This window comes from Neoarius graeffei, chromosome 18, assembly GCF_027579695.1.
Source record: "Neoarius graeffei isolate fNeoGra1 chromosome 18, fNeoGra1.pri, whole genome shotgun sequence".
Classification (NCBI taxonomy): domain Eukaryota; kingdom Metazoa; phylum Chordata; class Actinopteri; order Siluriformes; family Ariidae; genus Neoarius; species Neoarius graeffei.
In genome coordinates, this window is record NC_083586.1 from 36,740,071 (window position 1) to 36,761,234 (window position 21,164).

Sequence of the window (21,164 nt, forward strand, 5' to 3'; positions counted from 1 at the left end):
TTTTGCTTTTGCCCTGGATTGTAAATAGTGTATATTAGGGGTGTGCAAAAATATCGATACGGTGAGATATCGCGATACTTTGTCTTCTGATTCAATATCGATACTCAATTTGAATATCGATATTTTTTCAAATAATAAAATCATGTTTCAGACGGGTTGTAAATCCAGTACGGCTTCCGCACCTCCGCTCCGCGAGGTGTCGCTGTGCCGCTACCTCACTGCAAGGCACTCTTCGTCTTCTCTTTTTTCCCCGGCGGTTGCAGTTAGGAAAAAAAACAAGCAAGCATGGCTGTTAACATAAACCTAGAGACGCCGCCGAACTTTAAGGCAGATGTTTGGAGGCACTTTGGATCCCAAAGGAAAGGAGAAAAAAAAAACAAAAAAAAAACAGTGAGCCGGACAAAGAAAATGCACTTTGCAAAACCTGTTTCGCTCCAATTAAATTAAGATGCTCCAATTAAGATGCCCACTGCACTTTTCAATGTGTTTCAGACAGTGTGTTGTTCCTGCAAAATAAGCACAAGTTAAATGTTCTCAGGTATATGTTCTCAAGTTTACAAAGAACAAATTGATATTAGTGTTAGCACTGAAATGTATGTGCAGTCTGCAGTGCAAGTTTTCATAAAACAATTTGATTCTGCTTGTTAAGCAGCACTGATGTGTCCATGCTTACAGAAAAGTTGATAATACTAGCACAGAAATGGGAATTTTCTGTATGTTGTAGTGAAGCAACTCTTGGTTTTGCCAGCAGTAGAATAGAGACAAATATATGTCTGGTAAGAGTGTGTAGTTATGTATGTGAAATGTAATTTTACAGTGGTCAATAAATTCTGATTTTCTTCAGTGACATATCGTGATGTGGTTGAAATTTCTTGCAATATATTGATTATCGCAGAATCGCTGTACAGTGATGTTATCGTGGGCAAAATATCGCCATCGTATCGTGAGGTATCTGGTGATACCCAGCCCTAGTGTATATAGTGTAAATAAACTGTTTTTGATACTCTACTTTCGCCTCACGCCTCTGCACTTGTCATCCCCCTGGTGGCCTAGTGGGGGTTTGCTGGATTATCACACCAGCAAACCAGGTTTGAATCCCAGCAAAACCCTAACAGCTGGTGCACAATAGACTGGATATCAATGTCAATCTTTGTTCATCCAATCCGCATCAAATGAAAGAGTATCAACCGTGAATCTGTTCCTCTCTTTTGACTTAAGCACTATTCGCACGGGATTAGTATTACCTGTGAACCTCTGGCGATTTGTAATAATTGCAGAGAATGTCTGAGATGTTAGTCCTGTGCGAATGCGCCATGTCTGTAATTTGTAAAGTAATAACTCCGCCGCAAATTACCTAATATATTTTGTCAAACACAGACATCCAGTGACAATACTAGTCCCGTGCGAATACGCATGTCTGTGTTATTGTAATTGCGCGCGTTTTATATCTTTTCCGGTTACTGTGAGTAGGCTAACGGAGGCTACGGTTGAAGTTTTCATGAGTACTGTTTTAGGGGCAAGTGGTAGTCGTGCCCCATACCACACTACATGGAATCCGCTTCCCAAAAACAGCAAGAAATCCAAGAGGAGAGCTCGGAGATTTTTGACCTGGATGACTTGTGTGGCTGCTTTCGGTAAGGAACATTTTTAATATTTCATAGCTATAGCCAGGCCATATCCTCCATGGACTAGGGATGGCGAAAACTTAAAAAAAAAAAATCTTGACCGACCACCGAAAGTCGGTTAACCTATAAGTTTAAACAGAGATGCAAACGGCGCGCCTTTTTCACGGCTCGTGCAGATCCGATTTTTTTTTTTTGAGGGGGGGTTTGGAGTGTCTGAATAATTTAATCAGAGTAAATTCTGTATTAAAATTACTACATAAGCAAATGCCGTTACAGTCCATGATTCAGCCGTGAAAAAGTCGGCATCTGCGCCTTTAGTTTGTGTGGAGAGATATGATCTGCAATAACATGCATTGCTGGCTACAGACCGAAACATACTTTCAGAATGCACTGGCCAAGGCAGGACTAAACTCCATGTGCCTTCTAATAATAATTTAAAAAAAAAAAAAAAAACAATAGTAATTTGTAAGCTAAAAAGCCTGTGTCTACACTTTTTTTTTTTTTTTTCTTTCGCCGAGTGGCAGCGGGAGGGCGGGACATGACTGAATGGGTGTTTCTGATTTGTCAGCTGTCTTTAACTGGGGCGGGAGTGCGGGACATGACTGAATGGGTGTTTCTGAAGTACAGGATGTTACGACATATCCAGTCGTGATGTCTGTAAATTGAGTAAATTACGGACTTTGCTTATCCTGTGCGAATGCAAGGGATTTAACACAGAGGTTGGGTGGGAATTTACAAATTACTATAGGTTCACAGGTAATACTAATCCCGTGCAAATAGGGCTTTAATGTGCTTCATTGTTGAAAAGCTGCTCTCACAAATGTGAGTGCTCCCAAACATGCTGGCCATTGACAGAGCAAAAATCTCTGAGGAGTGGAAAACATGCCTCTGGTAGCAGTCTCCAAAATGAAATTCCCCTCTCATTGCACTTTGCTTGAAAATACGGATCTGACTGCAACTCGCAGAGTTCGAGCTGCAGTTCTGATGGTTGCTCGCCGACAGCAGCAGAGACGGGGTCCGTGGATAGCATAATTTGTGGTTTCATCACATGAAAATCTTAAACGATCGTTAAACTGCTCCTGCAATTTTTCGATGTCGACCCTATACTTCTGAAGTAGTTTCTCGCACCTGGGGTTATCTTTTCACATCTCCTCACAAGCGGGAAAGTGTGCCAAATTTGGACGATGGGAAGAAAATCCTTCTATGAATAGGTCGAGTTTACACTGGAATGCGGTTGTGTGTGCATACAGATCACAAACAGTTTGGTCTCTCCCCTGCAAGTGTGTGTTAAGGTGTGTGAGATGCGAGGTGATGTCTGTCAGAAAGGCCATGTCGCAAATAAACTGTGTCTGAGTTTTCTGCAGTAGGTGCTTGTATCACCACTAACACTGTTCTCCAAGAATACTGGTAGTTCAGAGCGCAGCGCAAAAAAACGCTCCAGACACTTCCCTCGCCTCATCCATCTGATCTCAGTGTGCATTTGTAAATCCCCATATGCGGCGTCCACTTCATCCAAAAAGGCAATGAACCTCCTGTGACAAAGGGACCTGTTCCCCCCCTCTGATGAGATTTGTTACTTTGGTCACTAAATCCATAACGTGGCTAAAGTTCAGTGTCTTCGCGCAGAGGGCTTCCTGGAGAGATAAAATGCATGGCATGTTAAAAAAAAATTGTCCTGCCATGTCAAACTCAGGCCTACATCTCACAGTTAATGAGGCTACTCACCTGATGTATGATACAGTGAAGTATAGGGCAGTTTACCCCGCTCTGTCGGAGGAGCCCTGTGAAACCTCTGTGTCTCCCCTGCCATCCGTAACAACAGTTGACAGCTTGTCAAAGCCACCATAGCCACTTGCAACACTGTCAACGGCATTGAATATATCGGTGCCCTTAGTCGTATCATGCAGAGAAACCAATTTTAATAGCTCCTCGTGCACTTCAAATGAACTGTCAATAGTTCTCGTAAAACCAGTAGCTGGCTGACATCCATCACATCTGTACACTCATCCAAAGCCAAGGAGAAGTACTTGCAGTCATGCATGACTTTTCTCAGCTTAATTTCGACATGATCGTGAACATCAAAAGTTCTGCGCGTCACTGTGTGTCAGGACAAAGAAACCGTTTCAAAGTGTTTAACCATCTTATCGTCACCAAAAGCTTTGGCCATTTCTACGGCGCACACCTTGACAATTTCCCCATCTGACAATGGCTTCTTTGCTTTGGCAAGCTCAAGTGAAACAGCATAAGAGGCTTTGAGTGCTGATTCCTGTGTAGTTGTGGCTCTGTTGTTGGTTTACTTTTGATTTGAGGTCGGCTACGACAGCGGCCCTTGCAGCTCCAGTGTACTTCTCATATTTAACTTTGTGCAAGGTGTTGTTGTGGCGACTTAAGTTGAAATCTTTCATGACTGCTACGGTTTCTAAGCAAACCAGACACATGGGTTTGTCTTTGAATTCTATGAAGAGATAATCTGCTTCCCATCTTGACTAAAAGGTATGGTTTTCTTGATCGAGTTTTTTTTTTTGCACTCTCTCTTGTCTCTCTTCCTCGCTGAAGGAGGTAAGGCCCAGGGCCCCGATATTGTTTGCATAGGAAGCGCCCTCTATCGGTCAACAGTGTAATTACAACTGTAAAAAAAAAAAAGGCCGCAGTTAATTTTTTTTCCTGATAATTAATAAATGATCTATGGGCCGCACTGAGTAAGGAGGCGGGCCGCCAGTTGCCCATCCCTGTCCTAGGAGCTATGTTGTCGGGGGCATTACGCTCCTGTTAGGGTCTCCCAAGGCAGACAGGTCCTAGGTGACAGGCCAGACTAAGAGCAGTTCACCAAAACACCTTAGGGATAACAAATCGATCAAGGACCGTGACGTCGCCCAGTATGGCGCAGCCGGGGCCTCACCCTGGAGCCAGGCCCGGGGTTGGGGCTCGTATGCGAGCGCTTGGTGGCCGGGCCTTTGCCCACGGGGCCCGGCCGGGCTCAGCCCAAAGCGGTGACGTGGGCCCAACCTCCTGTGGGTTCACCACCCACAGAGGTAGCCGTAGGGGACTAGTACAGTGTGGGTTGGGCAGCAGTCGAAGGCAGGGGCCTCGACGACCTGATCCCCGAACACAGCGGCTAGCTGTTGGGACATTCGCTGGGGGGAGGTTGAGAGGTACCGGCTAGAGATAGTCGGGCTCACCTCCACGCACAGCTTGGGCTCTGGAACCCAGATCCTCGAGAGGGGCTGGACTCTCCACTTCTCTGGAGTTGCCCATGGTGAACGGTGGCGGGCTGGTGTGGGCTTGCTTATAGCTCCCCAGCTCAGCCGCCATGTGTTGGAGTTTACCCCAGTGAACGAGAGGGTCGCCTCTCTGCGCCTTCAGGTCGGGGAGAGGGCTCTTGCTGCTGTTTGTGCCTACGGGCCGAATAGCAGTATAGAGTATCCGGCTTTCTTGGAGTCTCTGGGAGGGGTACTGAGAGGTGCTCAGACTGGGGACTTCAACGCTCACATGGGCGATGACAGTGATACCTGGAGGGGCGTGATTGGGAGGAACAGCCTCCCGATCTGAACCCGAGTGTTGTTTTGTTATTGGACTTCTGTGCTAGTCACAGTTTGTCCATAACGAACACCATGTTTGAGCATAGGGGTGTCCATAAGTGCATGTGGCACCAGGACACCTTAGGTCAGAGGTCGATGATCGACTTTGTTGTCGTTTCATTGGATCTCCGACCCCATGTCTTGGACACTTGGGTGAAGAGAGGAGCTGAGCTGTCAACTGATCACCACCTGGTTGTGAGTTGGATCCGCTGGCAGAGGAGGACGCCGGACAGACCTGGCAGGCCCAAACGTATGGTGAGGGTCTGCTGGGAACGTCTGGCCAAGCACTCTGTCGGGGAGGTCTTTAACTCCCACCTCCAGGAGAGCTTCTCCCAGCTTCCGAGGGAGGCGAGGGACATCAAGTCTGAGTGGACCATGTTCTCTGCCTCTATTGTTGACGCGGCTGTTCGGAGCTGTGGCCGCAAGGTCTCCGGTGCCTGTTGGGGCGGCAATCCCCGAACCTGGTGGTGGACACCAGAAGTAAGGGATGCCATCAAGCTGAAGGAGTCCTATCGGGCCATGTTGGCCTCCGGGACTCCTGAGGCAGCTGACGGGTATCGGCAGGCCAGACGTGCCGCAGCTCAGGCAGTTGCGGAGGCAAAAACTCAGAACTGGGAGGAGTTCGGCGAGGCCATGGAGGAGGACTATCGGGCGGCCTCGAAGAAATTCTGGCAAACCATCCGGCGCCTCAGGAGGGGGAAGCAGTACTCTGCCAACACTGTTTACAGTGCGGGTGGGGAGCTGTTGACCTCGACTGGGGACATTGTCGGGCGGTGGAAGGAGTACTTTGAGGATCTCCTCAATCCCACAGTCACGTCTTCCACTGAGGAAGCGGAGGCTGATGACTCAGAGGTGGACTCGTCCATTACCCAAGCCGAAGTCACTGAGGTGGTTAGCAAGCTCCTTGGTGGCAAGGCACCAGGGGTGGATGAGATCTGCCCCGAGTATCTCAAGTCTCTGGATGTTGTGGGGCTGTCTTGGCTGACACGCCTCTGCAACATTGCGTGGCAGTCGGGGACAGTGCCTCTGGAGTGGCAGACTGGGGTGGTGGTCCCTCTTTTTAAGAAAGGGGACCAGAGAGTGTGCTCCAATTATAAGGGAAAATCACACTTCTCAGCCTCCCCGGGAAGGTTTACTCCAGGGTACTGGAGAGGAGAATTCGGCCAATAGTCGAACCTTGGATCCAGGAAGAACAATGAGGTTTTCGTCCTGGTTGCGGAACACTGGACCAGCTCTATACTCTTCATAGGGTGCTCGAGGGTTCATGGGAGTTTGCCCAACCAGTCCACATGTGCCTTGTGGATCTGTAGAAGGCATTCGACTGTGTCCCTCGTGGTATTCTTTGGGAGGTGCTTCGGGAGTATGAGGTTTGGGGCTCTTTGCTAAGGGCTGTCCAGTCCCTGTACAAACAGACCAGGAGTCTGGTTCGCATTGCCGGCAGTAAGTCAGACCTGTTCCCAGTGCATGTTGGACTCTGGCAGGGCTGCCCTTCGTCACCGGTTCTGTTCATAATCTTTATGGACAGAATTTCTAGGCGCAGCCAGGGGCCGGAAGGAATCCTGTTTGGGAACCACAGGATTTCATCTCTGCTTTTTGCAGATGATGTTGTCCTGTTGGCTTCTTCAAACCAGGACCTTCAGCATGCACTGGGGCGGTTTGCAGTCGAGTGTGAAGCGGCTGGGATGAGAATCAGCACCTCCAAGTCAGAGGCCATGGTTCTTGACCGGAAAAGGGTGGCTTGCCCTCTCCAGGTTGGTGGAGAAGTCCTGCCTCAAGTGGAAGAGTTTAAGTATCTCGGGATCTTGTTCACGAGTGAGGGAAGGACAGAGCGCGAGATCGACAGGCGGATCGGTGTGGCCTCCACAGTGATGCGGTTGCTTTACCGGTCCGTTGTGGTGAAGGAGCTGAGCCAAAAGGCGAAGCTCTCAATTTACCGGTCGATCTACATTCCAACACTCACCTATAGTCATGAGCTTCGGGTAATGACCGAAAGAACAAGATCGCGGATACAAGTGGCCGAAACGAGTTTCCTTCGCAGGGTGGCTGGGCGCTCCCTTAGAGAGAGGGTGAGAAGCACAGTCACTCGGGAGGAGCTTGGAATAGAGCCACTGCTCCTCCACATCGAGAGGAATCAGCTGAGGTGGCTCCGGCATCTCTTTCGAATGCCTCCTGGACGCCTCCCTGGGGAGGTGTTCCAGGCATGTTCCCCCGGGAGGAGGCCCCAGGGAAGACCCAGGACACGCCGGAGGGACTATGTCTCTCGGTTGGCCTGGAAATGCCTCGGTGTTCTTCCTGAGGAGCTGGCCGAGGTGTCTGGGGAAAGGGAAGTTTGGGCTTCCATGCTCAGACTGCTGCCTCCATGACCCGGCCCTGGATAAACGGGAGACGAGACGCCAAAAAGGTGACAATATCCCACATTATCAACAACCGACAATGGCTGGTCATCGAGAGCAATGTACTGAGTAAGAGGCCATTATTATTACTACCTGTGGGTTATCGCTGGACATTTTCTCTCACTGGTCCAGAACTTGTGTTAAAGTTTGCTGTTGCAGTCTTGCACTACGAGCATTAGCAAACACTCAACCATGAGAAGTCTCTAGATGTTTGATCAAATTGCCCATGTTAAGCAATGTATTCTCCTTTCCTCCTCTTGCGACTTTAGCAGAACAAAGCTTGCAGCAGGGTTCTCCACTTTTCAAAAATAAAAGGTGGTGGCAGGGGTTTGGGGTCCGCCTCGGCCTCCAATGATGTTCGGGGCGGAGCTCCGGGGGGGGGGCGCCCCTGAAGCTGACCAACTCTGGGCTTTTTTGACAGTGAAACTGGCCAATAAATGGATAGGAAATGCTAAATCACTGTTAATCATTTTACAAAAAATTACACATTTACTGTACATATCTTTGTCAATGTGAGACTCATAACAGTGACCTTTCAGCTGAGACTGATGCGCCTGTTAGGGTTGGGCGGTATTACGGTAAGAAGGTATCCCGAGGTATCCAAAAGTACCAACGGTATCGGTCTCATTACCGTCATTTAAAAAAATATATATAATATCTAAATAAATATGGAGTACATGAGGTCATAATATAAAATAATAAATTGAAGATCATCCCGAATAACTGTGTGATCGTATTTTCACTAATTCTATCAATTTCCTAAAGAAGTTTTCATCGCGTGCAGGGTTGTTTATGTCGTTACCATGGCAACCCTGCGTGACATTTTGGAGTCTGACAGAAAGCTTCGCAAAAGACTGAGACCGGGGGTGTCATGGCTCAGATGGCTAAGGCACCGTACCATAAATCCGGGGACCCGGGTTCGATTCCGACCCGAGGTTATTTCCCGATCCCGTCTCTCTCTCCCCCGCTCATTTCCTGTCTCTCTATACTGTCCTATCTAAAAAAAAAAAAAAAAAAAATTGAGACCGCGGTTGAAAGATGGCAAGTCAAGATAATGAGTTAGTGGCAAAAAAAAATAACATCGGCAGTGTGGCAGTATTTTGGTTTCAAACCAAACGAAAAATCTAATATGTCCCCTAAGGCACACCATAGCCTGGGGTACTCCACTTCCACGAGATCTCTCCAATGAGTTGTGTTTTGAGTAGGTTACATGAGTAACAACAAGGTAAAATAATATAACGTATGACATTTGGGATGTGGGTAATAAACGTTTGAAATATCATCTACTGAAGAAACGGAAGAAAACATCGTAGCGTAAACTGTTAGGTTTCTGGTGGGAATTAGCAATGCGCTTGCTATCTTTGTTGGGTGTGTTAAACCGTATGGATTTAAGTGGAATAATTGTAAGGAGTTATGTGATCAAGACAACGTTTTAAGCAAGGTAAGGCCATTTGATTATTAATTTCCCCGCCATGGCATGACGTGGGCCCATATGATTTTGCCTTGTGCAGCTATCGCGCATTTGAATTAGGTTCGCCTCATTTGCGCTGAAGAATATGGTTTATCGCGCAGTCTAAACAGACTTGGGTGTTGGTTGATTCTTTTTCTTTTTTTTATTTCCCATGCTTGAAAGGGTATGATCCTGCTCATCATGTACTTTTTTTTGATGGAGTAGGTGAAATAGTGCTGCAAATGCGTTTCAACGCAGACGTGTAAACGACAGTTGAATGCTATTTTCAAGATGAAGGAAGAGTTGCGTGATGCTTTGAAATATCTCTTAATCCATTCATCAATGCACAAAATTCGCTTTGCTGCTTAATCCATACCACAATGCACACAATTCGCTATGCTGCTTTTAAATAGTACATTTGAGGCATAGGCGCACGTTACACAGTAGGCCGAAACAAAATATTTTTTTCTCGGTAATACCGTATACCCCGGGAAAACACAGAGACGGTTTAAAGGTATCAAAATTTGGATACCGCCCAACCCTAGCGCCTGTTGCGCATCCCTGCCCTCAAGGCAACAGCCGCCTCATAGGCGAATTCCTCCACTGTTGGTCTTTCTATGGCCACCATCATGAGGGGAAAAATAAATGAACTTCCATGCAAATACATATGACCGCAATAATCTTGATTTTAAAAAAAAAATTTATGGACATGCCTTCGTGCAAAACTGTTTTGCTTTTTCGATTAACCAGAAGTAATGAAATTTGCATACACCATTTCAGGGGAAATTTGACTGGATATTTTTGTCACTTTGGAATTTAATGATAACGTTATCGGTTTTCATAAACCGTTCCTGTCTATGAAATTCAACAATATTTGGTCATGTTTTTAAAAAAAAAAAAAATTGGGGGGGGCTTTTTTCACCTTTATTGGATAGGACAGTGTAGAGACAGGACAGGAAATGAGCGGGAGAGAGAGACAGGGAGGGATCGGGAAATGACCCCGGGTTGGAATCGAACCCGGGTCCCCGGATTTATGGTATGGCACCTTAGCCACGACTTTATATTGGTGTTCTCAATTTCCTGTTGAGAACCTCACTAGATACAAAAATCTAATAGAGCAGCGCAAAAATCCCCCGCTGACTGGCAACCTTAGGTTTAATGTTACTGTCAAGTGATAGTGTGTGGTATTGGAAAATTTTTTTATGAGTATATGAGCACAGTATCAGTGCATCCCTAGTATTATTACTGCTGCTTGTATAATGTCCATCGTGAGTTGAGATTTTTATCTGTTATGGCCTTTTTAATTTCCTGTGAATTGACAGCGCTTTTAAAATCAATGATTCATGTACAGAGTTTGGCTTTGTGTATAAAGGATTACTCTAATAGGAACGTTTCCACATCTCTCTCTCGCATACAGCTGTCAGTTTAATAGGTACAGCTGTTATAAACGCTATTTAGCTTTGGTCTAAAGTGACTTATGGTTGAGCTAAGTAGCAGAGGGCTTGTGTATTGCTTAAAGGCCAAGCAGTTGTGGCCAGGATTTGAACTCTTGAACCAAACATTATCTGGATGGACTGGTTGTGTCATCTTGGTGCAAGTATTATGTTACTGCTAGGATGGAAAAAGTCCCTCAATCAAACCACCAGCAAACAGTATGTCGTGAAACCCGACACTAATGACACGCTAGAGCAAGATTAACAAATTGTGTGTCGCAAAACGAGCTACAGCCCACTGATGTCCATCTATACAATGAACTCCGACAGTAGTCATCGGAAAAAAAATCTCCCAGCCTTACTTGCCCAGAGCTTTATTTTATTTTGGAGAGGACAGATTTTTTTTTTTTTTTTTAAATAGGTGAAGCAGCATAATTATCATAAATCCACAAAACCATAACACCAATATATGCAGACACATTCAGAAAGAAAACAAGTCCTAGAGTGTAGAAATGAACCTACAGTTTGAGAGAGTTCCACACAAACACACTGAACTTTACAACAGCTGCATGCATGCGAAATGGAAATAAATCCACTAAAGCAGAAAAAACTGTTTTGGATAAAACTATTATTGTCCGTTACACACTGATCACCCTGTGTGATTCAGCTGTGCCTTTTGAAGCGAGAATAAATGAAAAGGGAACTGAACATTAACTGTTTACTGAAATTATTATTAAAAGAATGATTATAGTTACTATATAATTATAGCTACAACTGGAATGTGCTGATTGTTAGCATTTGTAATTATTGTACCATCCACTATTAGATAAAATTAAAATAAAATCTTACAATACTGTTAAAGTCTAGAGCAAGATTTTATTTTACAAATAACACTTCAGATATTGTTTTAACAATAATAAGCATCGCTGTATAAATGATAGAGTGCAGATAGCTGTGTAACTACATGTCCTTGGGGTTGCTGAGACATGGACGAGTGGGAATAAGATCTAGCCCACAGTTCAAGTCAAAGCCCTTTGAGAGTAAATGCTTTGGCTTTCATAACATCCTGTTCCCAAAAGGTGATGTTGGGAAAAAGTCTTTACACAAAGGTGGTTTTCTTGATTCTGTATTTTTTTTTTTTTTTTAACTGTTCTTCTGTGTTGGGACTTTTCAGGAAAAAGAATGTATATTCCAACATGTAGCTAATGCTAACACTCAGCCACAAATCTGCACTGTCACTCCAGTCATTTTGAGGCATTTTGTGCAGATTAGAACTGCTAATAAACTCATTTCTGTGTATATCTATCCTTAACGTCCTTCTGACAAAGACTGTCCAAGTAATCCGGTAGTAGAGCTTTTTTAGCTGTAGTTTTCTTCGGATAACAACAGATGCCGGACATCTCTGTCTTGGCTTCAATATGTGAACAGCCAATCAGCTGGTCCCATATGTGTTTACGATTTTTATGTCATGATTTACAACCAATAGGAGACACCCTTTGTCAGCTGTCCACCAATCACAGACTCCCGTGCCACAATGGCGATATATCTCTCACACACACGTTAGAGGTAAGGAACATTATTACCTCTGCCAAGGAGGTTGTGTTTTCGGTAGCGTTGGTTTGTCTGTTAGCAACATTACGGAAAAAGTAATGAACGGATTGCTCTGAATTTTTTCCAGAGGTGTGACTGGGCACAAGTAACAACCCATTAAATTTTGGCGGTGATCCGGATCACCTTCTGGATCCCGGATCTTTTTAAAGGATTAATTTTTTCCCCATTGAAATGAATGGGCGCGCGACTCAAACAGATTTTTCCTTCTGGAGGCCAAACCGCAAGGTGTAAAGTCATGAAACTTGGTACACTGATAGAGGAGTGGACCCCGATTGATTTCATCAAGTTTCATGTTGGTACGTCTCACGCTGGGCGGCACGGTGGTGTAGTGGTTAGCGCTGTCGCCTCACAGCAAGAAGGTCCTGGGTTCGAGCCCCGTGGCCGGCGAGGGCCTTTCTGTGTGGAGTTTGCATGTTCTCCCCGTGTCCGCGTGGGTTTCCTCCGGGTGCTCCGGTTTCCCCCACAGTCCAAAGACATGCAGGTTAGGTTAACTGGTGACTCTAAATTGACCGTAGGTGTGAATGTGAGTGTGAATGGTTGTCTGTGTCTATGTGTCAGCACTGTGATGACCTGGCGACTTGTCCAGGGTGTACCCCGCCTTTCGCCCATAGTCAGCTGGGATAGGCTCCAGCTTGCCTGCGACCCTGTAGAAGGATAAAGCGGCTAGAGATAATGAGATGAGATGAGACGTCTCACGCTCTAGCGCCACCAACTGATCATAGTCTTACATGCGTTCATGCACGTAACTTAATACGCATGTCCGACTTTCATAAGTCTGGTGCCGTTGGAATCCTTGGAGCTAGACGATTCCAACGCACCATATGACGTCATTCTCCGCCTAATTAGATTTTCCGCCATTTTGAATTTTGTCCAAAGTGAAGGTAGAGTGACCCTGGCCGCATGTTTTGTCTGATCATCACGAAACTTGGCACACATGATCTCCTGTCCATGCCTAATGAATGATATTCGTTTCGCTCTCATACGTCGAAGCGTTCACCCGTGGCAGCCAATCAAAATCGATGGCGAAGCCACCAAACAGGAAGTGAGCTCATATCACGGAAACACTTTGACGTATCAAGACCATATTTAGTGGCATGACTTTGGACACCATCCCAACTACCCTCATCAAATATGGTGTCATTTGGCCAGTAGGGGGCGTCACAATTAGCAAAAACGTATTTTGGCTTATATCTCAGAAACGCTTTGACATATCAAGACCATATTTGTTGAGATGACTTTCGGCACCAGTTCATGTATCCTCATCAAATTTGGTGTCATTTGGCCACTAGGGGCGCCACAATGAGCAAAAACGTGTTTTGGGTCACATCTCTTTACAGATTTAGAATTACATCTAGATTTCCATGTTAGTGATGCTCTGGGATGTCCCTGTAAAGAACCTTGCCAGCTTGTCATCTCCGTATGAGAATCCACCTTGTGTCTTGGCCAAACTTGTGTGTCAACACGCGAAACTTGTCGTGTGGGCGTGCGGTCGCCTCTCTTGCCAGGTCGCCATGGCATAGTGTGGCATAACTATACGTCGCTGGCATAGACGAGCGAAGACAAATTACTTGCAGTAAATAATTTTCGGACCAATTAAGTGAAATTGGATAATGTCCCACGGTACACCTGATCTCTCACGGCACACTAATGTGCCGCGGCACAGTGGTTGGGAAACACTGTTAGAGTTTCTAAAGCTTTCAGGTTTCAATGTTGGGGACATTGATAAACGAGGCTCAATCTTTTAGTAGAGTTGTGCGTTTGCATAAGCTAAAGTGAACTAAAATTCTCCAATTCATATTTATGCGAGTTGAAGACAATTGTTTACATTCATTCGTATTGTCTAAATTTAAACACACCAATGAACACCAAATTTCTCATATAAATCAGGGGCGTAGGGTGTGTGTGTGTGTGTGTGTGTGTGTGTGTCTCACACACTGACTGGCAGCCTGAGTACATTATGTAACAAAAAAATAATTACCACTGCTAGTTTTAGGTAGCTTAGAAACCGGCTCTTCCATTATTGCCGTTTCTTCCACGTTTTCTTGATGTGTTCTAGAAACGGCACTAAAACTTAGCTTCAAAACCACAAAATGCAACTTTGAGAAATTTTTATTTATTTTTATATATTGCTTACCTCTCTTCACATCGAAAAGAGGAGGAAAGTTTTGCTTGTTGTGACTAGGGATGTTAACCGATGACCGTTTGACCGGTGGTTGACCGAATCAACGTCAACCGGTTACATTTTTTTTGGTTGTCGGTTTAAAAAAAAAAAAAAAAGTTTTGAAGCTGCCGATTTTGGAGCGGAGAACCTGGAATTCTGTGTTGTAAACGCTTGGGGCATGCCATGCGGTGTAAGGACGACAGCTGACAAATCAGAAACACCCATTCAGTCATGTCCCACCCCAGTTGAACACAGCTGCCACTCGGCGAAAGAAAAGTGTAGACACAGGCTTTTTAGCTTACAAATTAATATTCTGTTTTTTTTTTTAAATTATTATTAAAAGGCACATCGAGTTTAGTCCTGCCTTGGCCACTGCATTCTGAAAGTATGTTTTAGTCTGTAGCCAACAATGCATGTTATTGCAGATCATATCTCTCCACACAAACTAAAGGTGCAGATGCCGACTTTTTCACGGCTGAATCGTGCAGATCCGATTTTTTTTTTTGGGGGGGGGGTTGGAGTGTCTGAATAATTTTAATACAGAATTTACTCAGATGAAATTATAATCAGACACTCCAACAACCCCCCCCCCCGCAAAAAAAATCGGATCTGCATGATTCAGCCGTGAAAAAGGCGGCATCCGCCAAAAGGCGCGCCGATTAACCGACTTTAACCGGCTAATGAGGCTCGGTGGTCGGTCAAGATTTTTTTTAGTTTTCGCCATCCCTAGTTGTGACATGGCGAATTATTAACACAGAGAAAACACTCATAATTCGCATCTAAAAAGACTGCAGCTACACTGGCAGCTTGAACATGCTTTCTAGTGCGATTGTGTTGCGCTTGTGCAGAACGGCGTCAGTCCTGCACGCCTTAGCACGTGCACCTGAAGGCGCACCTTGGGCACGCGTGCCTAACAAGCTCCGGCACGCGCACCGTTAAAGAACACCTGCCTTTAATCAATGAACTATGTTTGGACTATTTAAGGACTGCGCCCATGCAAGGACGATGTGAAGTATTACGCTGCGTGTAGGAACGCGAAAAATCCGAAAAATAAAATTTCTCCATTCGGAAAACCAGAGATTTTCAAGAGTTCTGTCAAATATCCAGATTTCCAGGTCATTAGCGGAAAAAATCCGGAGGAAAATCTAAAAAGCCGGAATTCCGGGAAAATCCGGAACACTTTCATGACCAGAATTATGAATTTGATGGTTCTCACGCCTAACACACAGCCACATATTACACGTGCATCCGATCTAGGATCATGTAAATTAGTTCAGTTTTGTTTTGAAAAATTTGGATTTTTGTATCCACACAGTAGGCATATCAGATGCTCGCTGACTGTGCTGTGAAAATTGTGCATGCAGACGCTCATAAGTTTTCAAATCTGTCATTAACTCTGAAAAAATGTTCTATTGTGAATATTATCATTAATAAGCATCTCAGCTTTCCAAAGAAGTTTAGCTCGTTCAGATCTGTTCAGTACTTTGGGAGTAACAGCAAGTTGAAGTTGGTACAACAGAGTTAAAACTCTGCTCACGTGACGTCAGGAAACTGCTGGTGCTTTTTGAGTCACGGGAAAGCAGTCAGGCTCGCTCTCTTCTGATCGGTTTCTGACTGGATTACTCATGAATATCAGTCAGAACTTTTATAGGGATGTTCTCCAGCTCTCACTGTTTCTGATGAAGTATTCGGTAAAATTTTCCGTCAGCTAGTTTTAATATTATGATTCACAGAAGACTTAGAAGTGAGTTTTCATACCTTTACCTACTTATTTTTTTGCAAATCAAACTGATTCATGTAAATAAATTATTTTAGAATATAACTGTAGTTTTCATACCTGCAAACTCATGAGGGTTGAAAAAGGTGACAAACTACCGGTAACCCCCCGGCCCCCTTAAACAGCGCGCGATCAAGGAAAATAAAGGGAAAAGACAACATTTAAAACAAAGACAATATTTATTCATTTTTAGCTTTGCAATTTTCAGTTTTGCATCTGACGCCTCATTACATTACCATTAAGGAAGGAAAAGTATAAAAAGTAAAATTTGAATTTAAAAAAGTAATTTTTGAAGTGTGACACTGGAAACTTTCTTCAGCAGACCAGTTTATCATTTTTTTTAGACCTTTTGGCCCGAACAAGCCGTTCAAGGGCACATTTATGCTGCTCTGCCATGTGCCTCTTTCGCGCCATGCTATCCTTCTTCACCACCTCTGCCCCATTACCAGCAGCACTGGTAGATGGCTGGACACCAAATTCAGCCCTCCTTTCCTTCAGTGCTGCCAAATTCATGGTGTGAGAGTGTGAGAGAGAATCTCTCTCTCTCTCACACACACACACACTCACTCTCTCACACGCACAACTAACTGGTTCTCTGAATACAACCGAGATCAACACATTACGTTATAATTTTGACAATCCCACCAATAGTTTCACATAAAAATGATTTCTCTTACCCAAAACATGCGCTTATAGATCCTTATGTTCAACAAACAAAAAAAATGACTTTATTCAAACTGATTTGACATTTTTTTTCTGTTTTGTTTCAACCCACAGAAACATCTTCCGTGTCCCGCGTTCGGTTCAAAGTAACATCCCCGCCCCTTGCGTCTTACGTCATAAAAACGCGACTCACAGACCACCAAATCACAGGTACCAAAAAAAACCACCCTAAAGCCTCTTTAAATCGCACTCATCATAACACAGCTTTCTCCGCATACTAAAAATGTTTTCCGTCTCCGGATGTAATATAGAGTTCCGGAAAAAATCAGAAAATATGATTCCGTGAGCTGTTTTCAAGACTCGGTGTCCCGTTCTGCATTGCGTTTGGATGATCTCTGCCATCCTCCTATACACACCCGTATTCAAGAAAACCCCGCCTCTATTCAGTTACAATTCGCGGATACTGTCCAGCATTCTGTAAGACTATTGGCTCGTTGGAATGTCATCCAATCAGAGAGACGTTTGAAGTATGAAGGCGGAAATGGTCTGAATGTGGGTGTGAGGAGAAAAGTAGTTGTAGTACTTTGAAGTAGTAGTACATTGAAACCAAATGTTCGGCAACGTAGCCTTGCACCCCCCCCCCCCCCCCCCCAAAAAAAAACCTCTTCGGATCTACACGATTCACACAAGTGACCCATTTTGGGATCAAAACGGTGAATTTCGCCGAAAGGTGACTAGTTTGCAGGTATGAGTTTTGATGAAAAAAATAAAGGTCTTAGGTCGGAATGATATTTTATAAAACTGCAAGTCAGAAACGCAAGTGTCAATTTCAATTCAGTTAATTGGAGTTGTTTATTGGATGTGGCTAACAGTTTTTCGAGGTTAGCCTTGAAAGAAGTGAATATTAATCAAAATCATTTATATTCTTTTATATAAACACTAGGAGGCCCTACTTTTGAGAAATACAAAGGCCTATAGACCACAAAGAGGGTATTACTTTATTTTGACAGAGAATGGTAGATACATTTTTTTTGCTTATTTATACACATTTTAGAATTAACATTAATTTCTCTTTTGTGATGTATAAATGAGAGTTAAGATCAGCTTTATATTACACAAAGCCATTTGGTGAAACTTTGAAGAAGACAGTGTACTGATTTAATATTTAATCTAATTAGCATAACGAATACTAATTTGCATAATTTATTTTTACTATTTCCCCCCCAAACCTGGTATTCAGTATACAACCATCTACGTGCCTACTATTTTCCATGTAAATATCTTGAAAAATTATCAAGAAAAAACATTTGATCTCATTGGTTAATGAGGCCCATTTTGGACCATGTGATCCTTGTACGTAATATTAGGTCAGTTTTCTAAAAATGAAGCTATTTTTTCAATCTTTGATTTGTAATATCTCAAGAATGGTTAAACATATTTTAAATCCTGTAAAAAAGTGTTACTCTACATTCTGTTCTGAATTCAATGAGAGCAGTTTCACGAAATTTGGATTGAATTTTCACCTGACATGCCTACACACAGTCTTGAAAAATCAGATGGCACACTTCAACTTCAAAGTAAACATAGCCCAATGGAGTTTTCACACATGCAGTGTTTGGTCCGTGCAAATTGAGCCTGTGTGTTTTCTCCTCATCTACGTGGCCTGTTCAGGCAGGTGAGGAGAATAAAGCAATGGCATTTGGGTACAAACTAAACCTGGTCTGAGAGCAGCTGAAGGAGATGGTCTTGGCACGGTTCCAGTTGAACTCTAACAGTCCGATCACAGGCTGGAAGTGATTTGACCCAAGTGCAGGAAGTGACCCGTTCATGCTGTGTATTTTGGGTTTTGCTCTGATTTGAATTAATATGTATGAAAAACACTAAGAGGATGTCCATACAGGATCAAACTCTGGCCATACTTTGAGATGTGAGATCAATTAGGTTCATACATTTGGAAAAAAAAAAACGACAGTTAGTTTTAACCATTCCAGCATGAAATCAGAGGTGTACAGTAATGAAGTACATTTACTTGAGTACTGTACTTAAGTACACTAAGTATCTGTACTTTACTTGAATTTTTTTTGGTAACTTATGACTTTAAAGTGCATATCACGGGTAAATTCAGGAGCAAGATCAATGTACTTCTATTTTATATTAAACTTTGGTCAAATATCTGTCACATTTTGCGTAATTTTTTTTTTTTTTACCTTGCGCAATACCAGAAAAATTCAGTTGAAATCAAGCCATTTGAGGCGAATTGGTCCGCCTCTGAAAAAAACTTGGCATTTGAATTTCACGGGAAACATTGATTTTCATGACATCGCGTGCGGGACGCCTCCCTCTGAATCCTACGTCAGCGCTGGTTTGTTTATGAGAAAACGACCTGGTGGTTTTCTGCAAATTTCTTCAACATTATCACGTAATTATTAAAATGGTTAACAGATGTATCGTAGGAGGGTGTAGCAACACCAATCTTGATGGGATTAGTACTCATCATTTCCCAAAAGACCGGACAATGAGAGAGAAATGGGAGCGCTTGGTCTACACAGGCTGTGCACTGAAACCATGCAAGCTCACGCAGCCTGCTGGCGCTTCCGCAGGTAACGTCACAAATCTGGCTCCAGACTCCCTTAGGATTTTTCCAGACGCGTTTTGCTATTTTATTTTTTTCTGCTGTAGATAGATGGCCTTGTGCAAAATTACCCTTCTGGATGAGTGTGTCAAGGGGTATACTTTCATATAAAAAAACAAAAACAAACAAAAAAAAACCACGAAATTGGTCCAGAATATGCACTTTAACTTCACTACATTTGAAAGACAAATATCGTACTTCTCACTCCACTACGTTTCTATCAAGGTCCTCGTTACTCGTTACTATGAAGCAGCTTTGAAAGAGGATGTTTTTTCTTCTGGGAAATGCTCGCACCCACGGCTTTACCTAGAACCCATGTTTCAGTTTTCAGAAAGGATTAAAGATGCATTTTGTTTTAAATGTTTGCTGAAAATGAACCACATCACGGCTTACAAAAACTCACCGCCCAACCTGCGGAAGCATATTGAGGTATATAAACGTTTTATTCCAAGAGAAAGCTTGCAACAAAGTTGTTTGTGCTTTTAGAGCTAGCGATAACGCTGCAATAGCTATGCAGTCTAGTTAGTCAAATGACTTTCTATGGATTTGCCCAACAAGTTGCCATCGCCTTGTCCACGGCTAACGTTTACACATAGCTAGTTAAAGGAGTACGCCACCCCCAGGTGAAATTGAGTCAGTCCCTAGAGTTGGATGAGTGAGCCAAAGCGTTTTGTAGCCGACCCAGCCATTGCCCTGATCTAGAAATGCCCCGGTTAGCTTAGCTTAGTCGCTGTAATCCGGCGTGTCCAGCTAGCATTGTTGTTGCAAAAGTGAATCAAATAACTCAAGGTTTTTTGTAATTATTTCTCATGACTTGTACATTCACATCGAGTACACATCAATGCAAATTAACACGAAGGGATTTACTAGACCAATTTATATCTGGAACTATTTTCGGCCACAGCACAGGAAAAGCACCGCTGCAGGCGCAAAGACACCACGCAGCACCTGAAAACCCTCAACTTCCGTCAATACACCAGCGTGACCTACTAAGTTCTCTGCTACTAGCAGTGTTGCCAGATACTGCTGACGTTTTCCAGCCCAAAATATGTTCAAAACCCACCAAAATGCACTTGAAACTGCCCAACTGGACGGGAAACCACCCAATCTGGCAACACTGGCTACTAGGCTGACACTGACAGGTGCTGCGTGGTGTCTTTGCGCCTGCAGCGGTGCTTTTCCTGTGCTGTGGCCGAAAATAGTTCCAGATATAAATTGGTCTAGTAAATCCCTTCGTGTTAATTTGCATTGATGTGTACTCGATGTGAATGTACAGGTCATGAGAAATAATTACAAAAAACCTTGAGTTATTTGATTCACTTTTGCAACGACAATGCTAGCTGGACACGCCGGATTACAGCGACTACGCTAAGCTAACCGGGGCGTTTCTAGATCAGGGCAATGGCTGGGTCGGCTACAAAACACTTTGGCTCACTCATCCAACTCTAGGGACTGGAGGGACTGACTCAATTTCACCTGGGGGTGGCGTACTCCTTTAACTTAGACACTGTTAGTTAGCATGTAAAAACAGAGTTACACCAACATGAATAAAGTTAACTTATCTGAAGTCCTTTCAGAAATATATTTTAGCATAATCTTGCCAAATAAACAGAATGTAGAAATATTTCTTTTCTAGTAGCATTAGCTACCCAATATGATTTTGAGCTTGAAAAGAGCTTGCTAGCATGTCAGGTGGAGCATCACTGACTAGCTAGCTTAAAGTGCATATCCTGGACCAATTTCATTTTTTTTTTTAATATGAAAGTATGTCCCTTTACACACACATCCAGAAGGGTAAATTTGCACAAGGCCATCTGTCTACAGCAGAAAAAAACCCATCA

General features: G+C 43.7%; 1 protein-coding gene across 1 annotated transcript in view; it reads right to left on the reverse strand.

The window, feature by feature from the left end:
* u2af1 (U2 small nuclear RNA auxiliary factor 1) overlaps positions 1–21,164 on the reverse strand; it is a 41,681-nt gene that overhangs the window by 17,123 nt on the left and 3,394 nt on the right. The window lies entirely within an intron of this gene.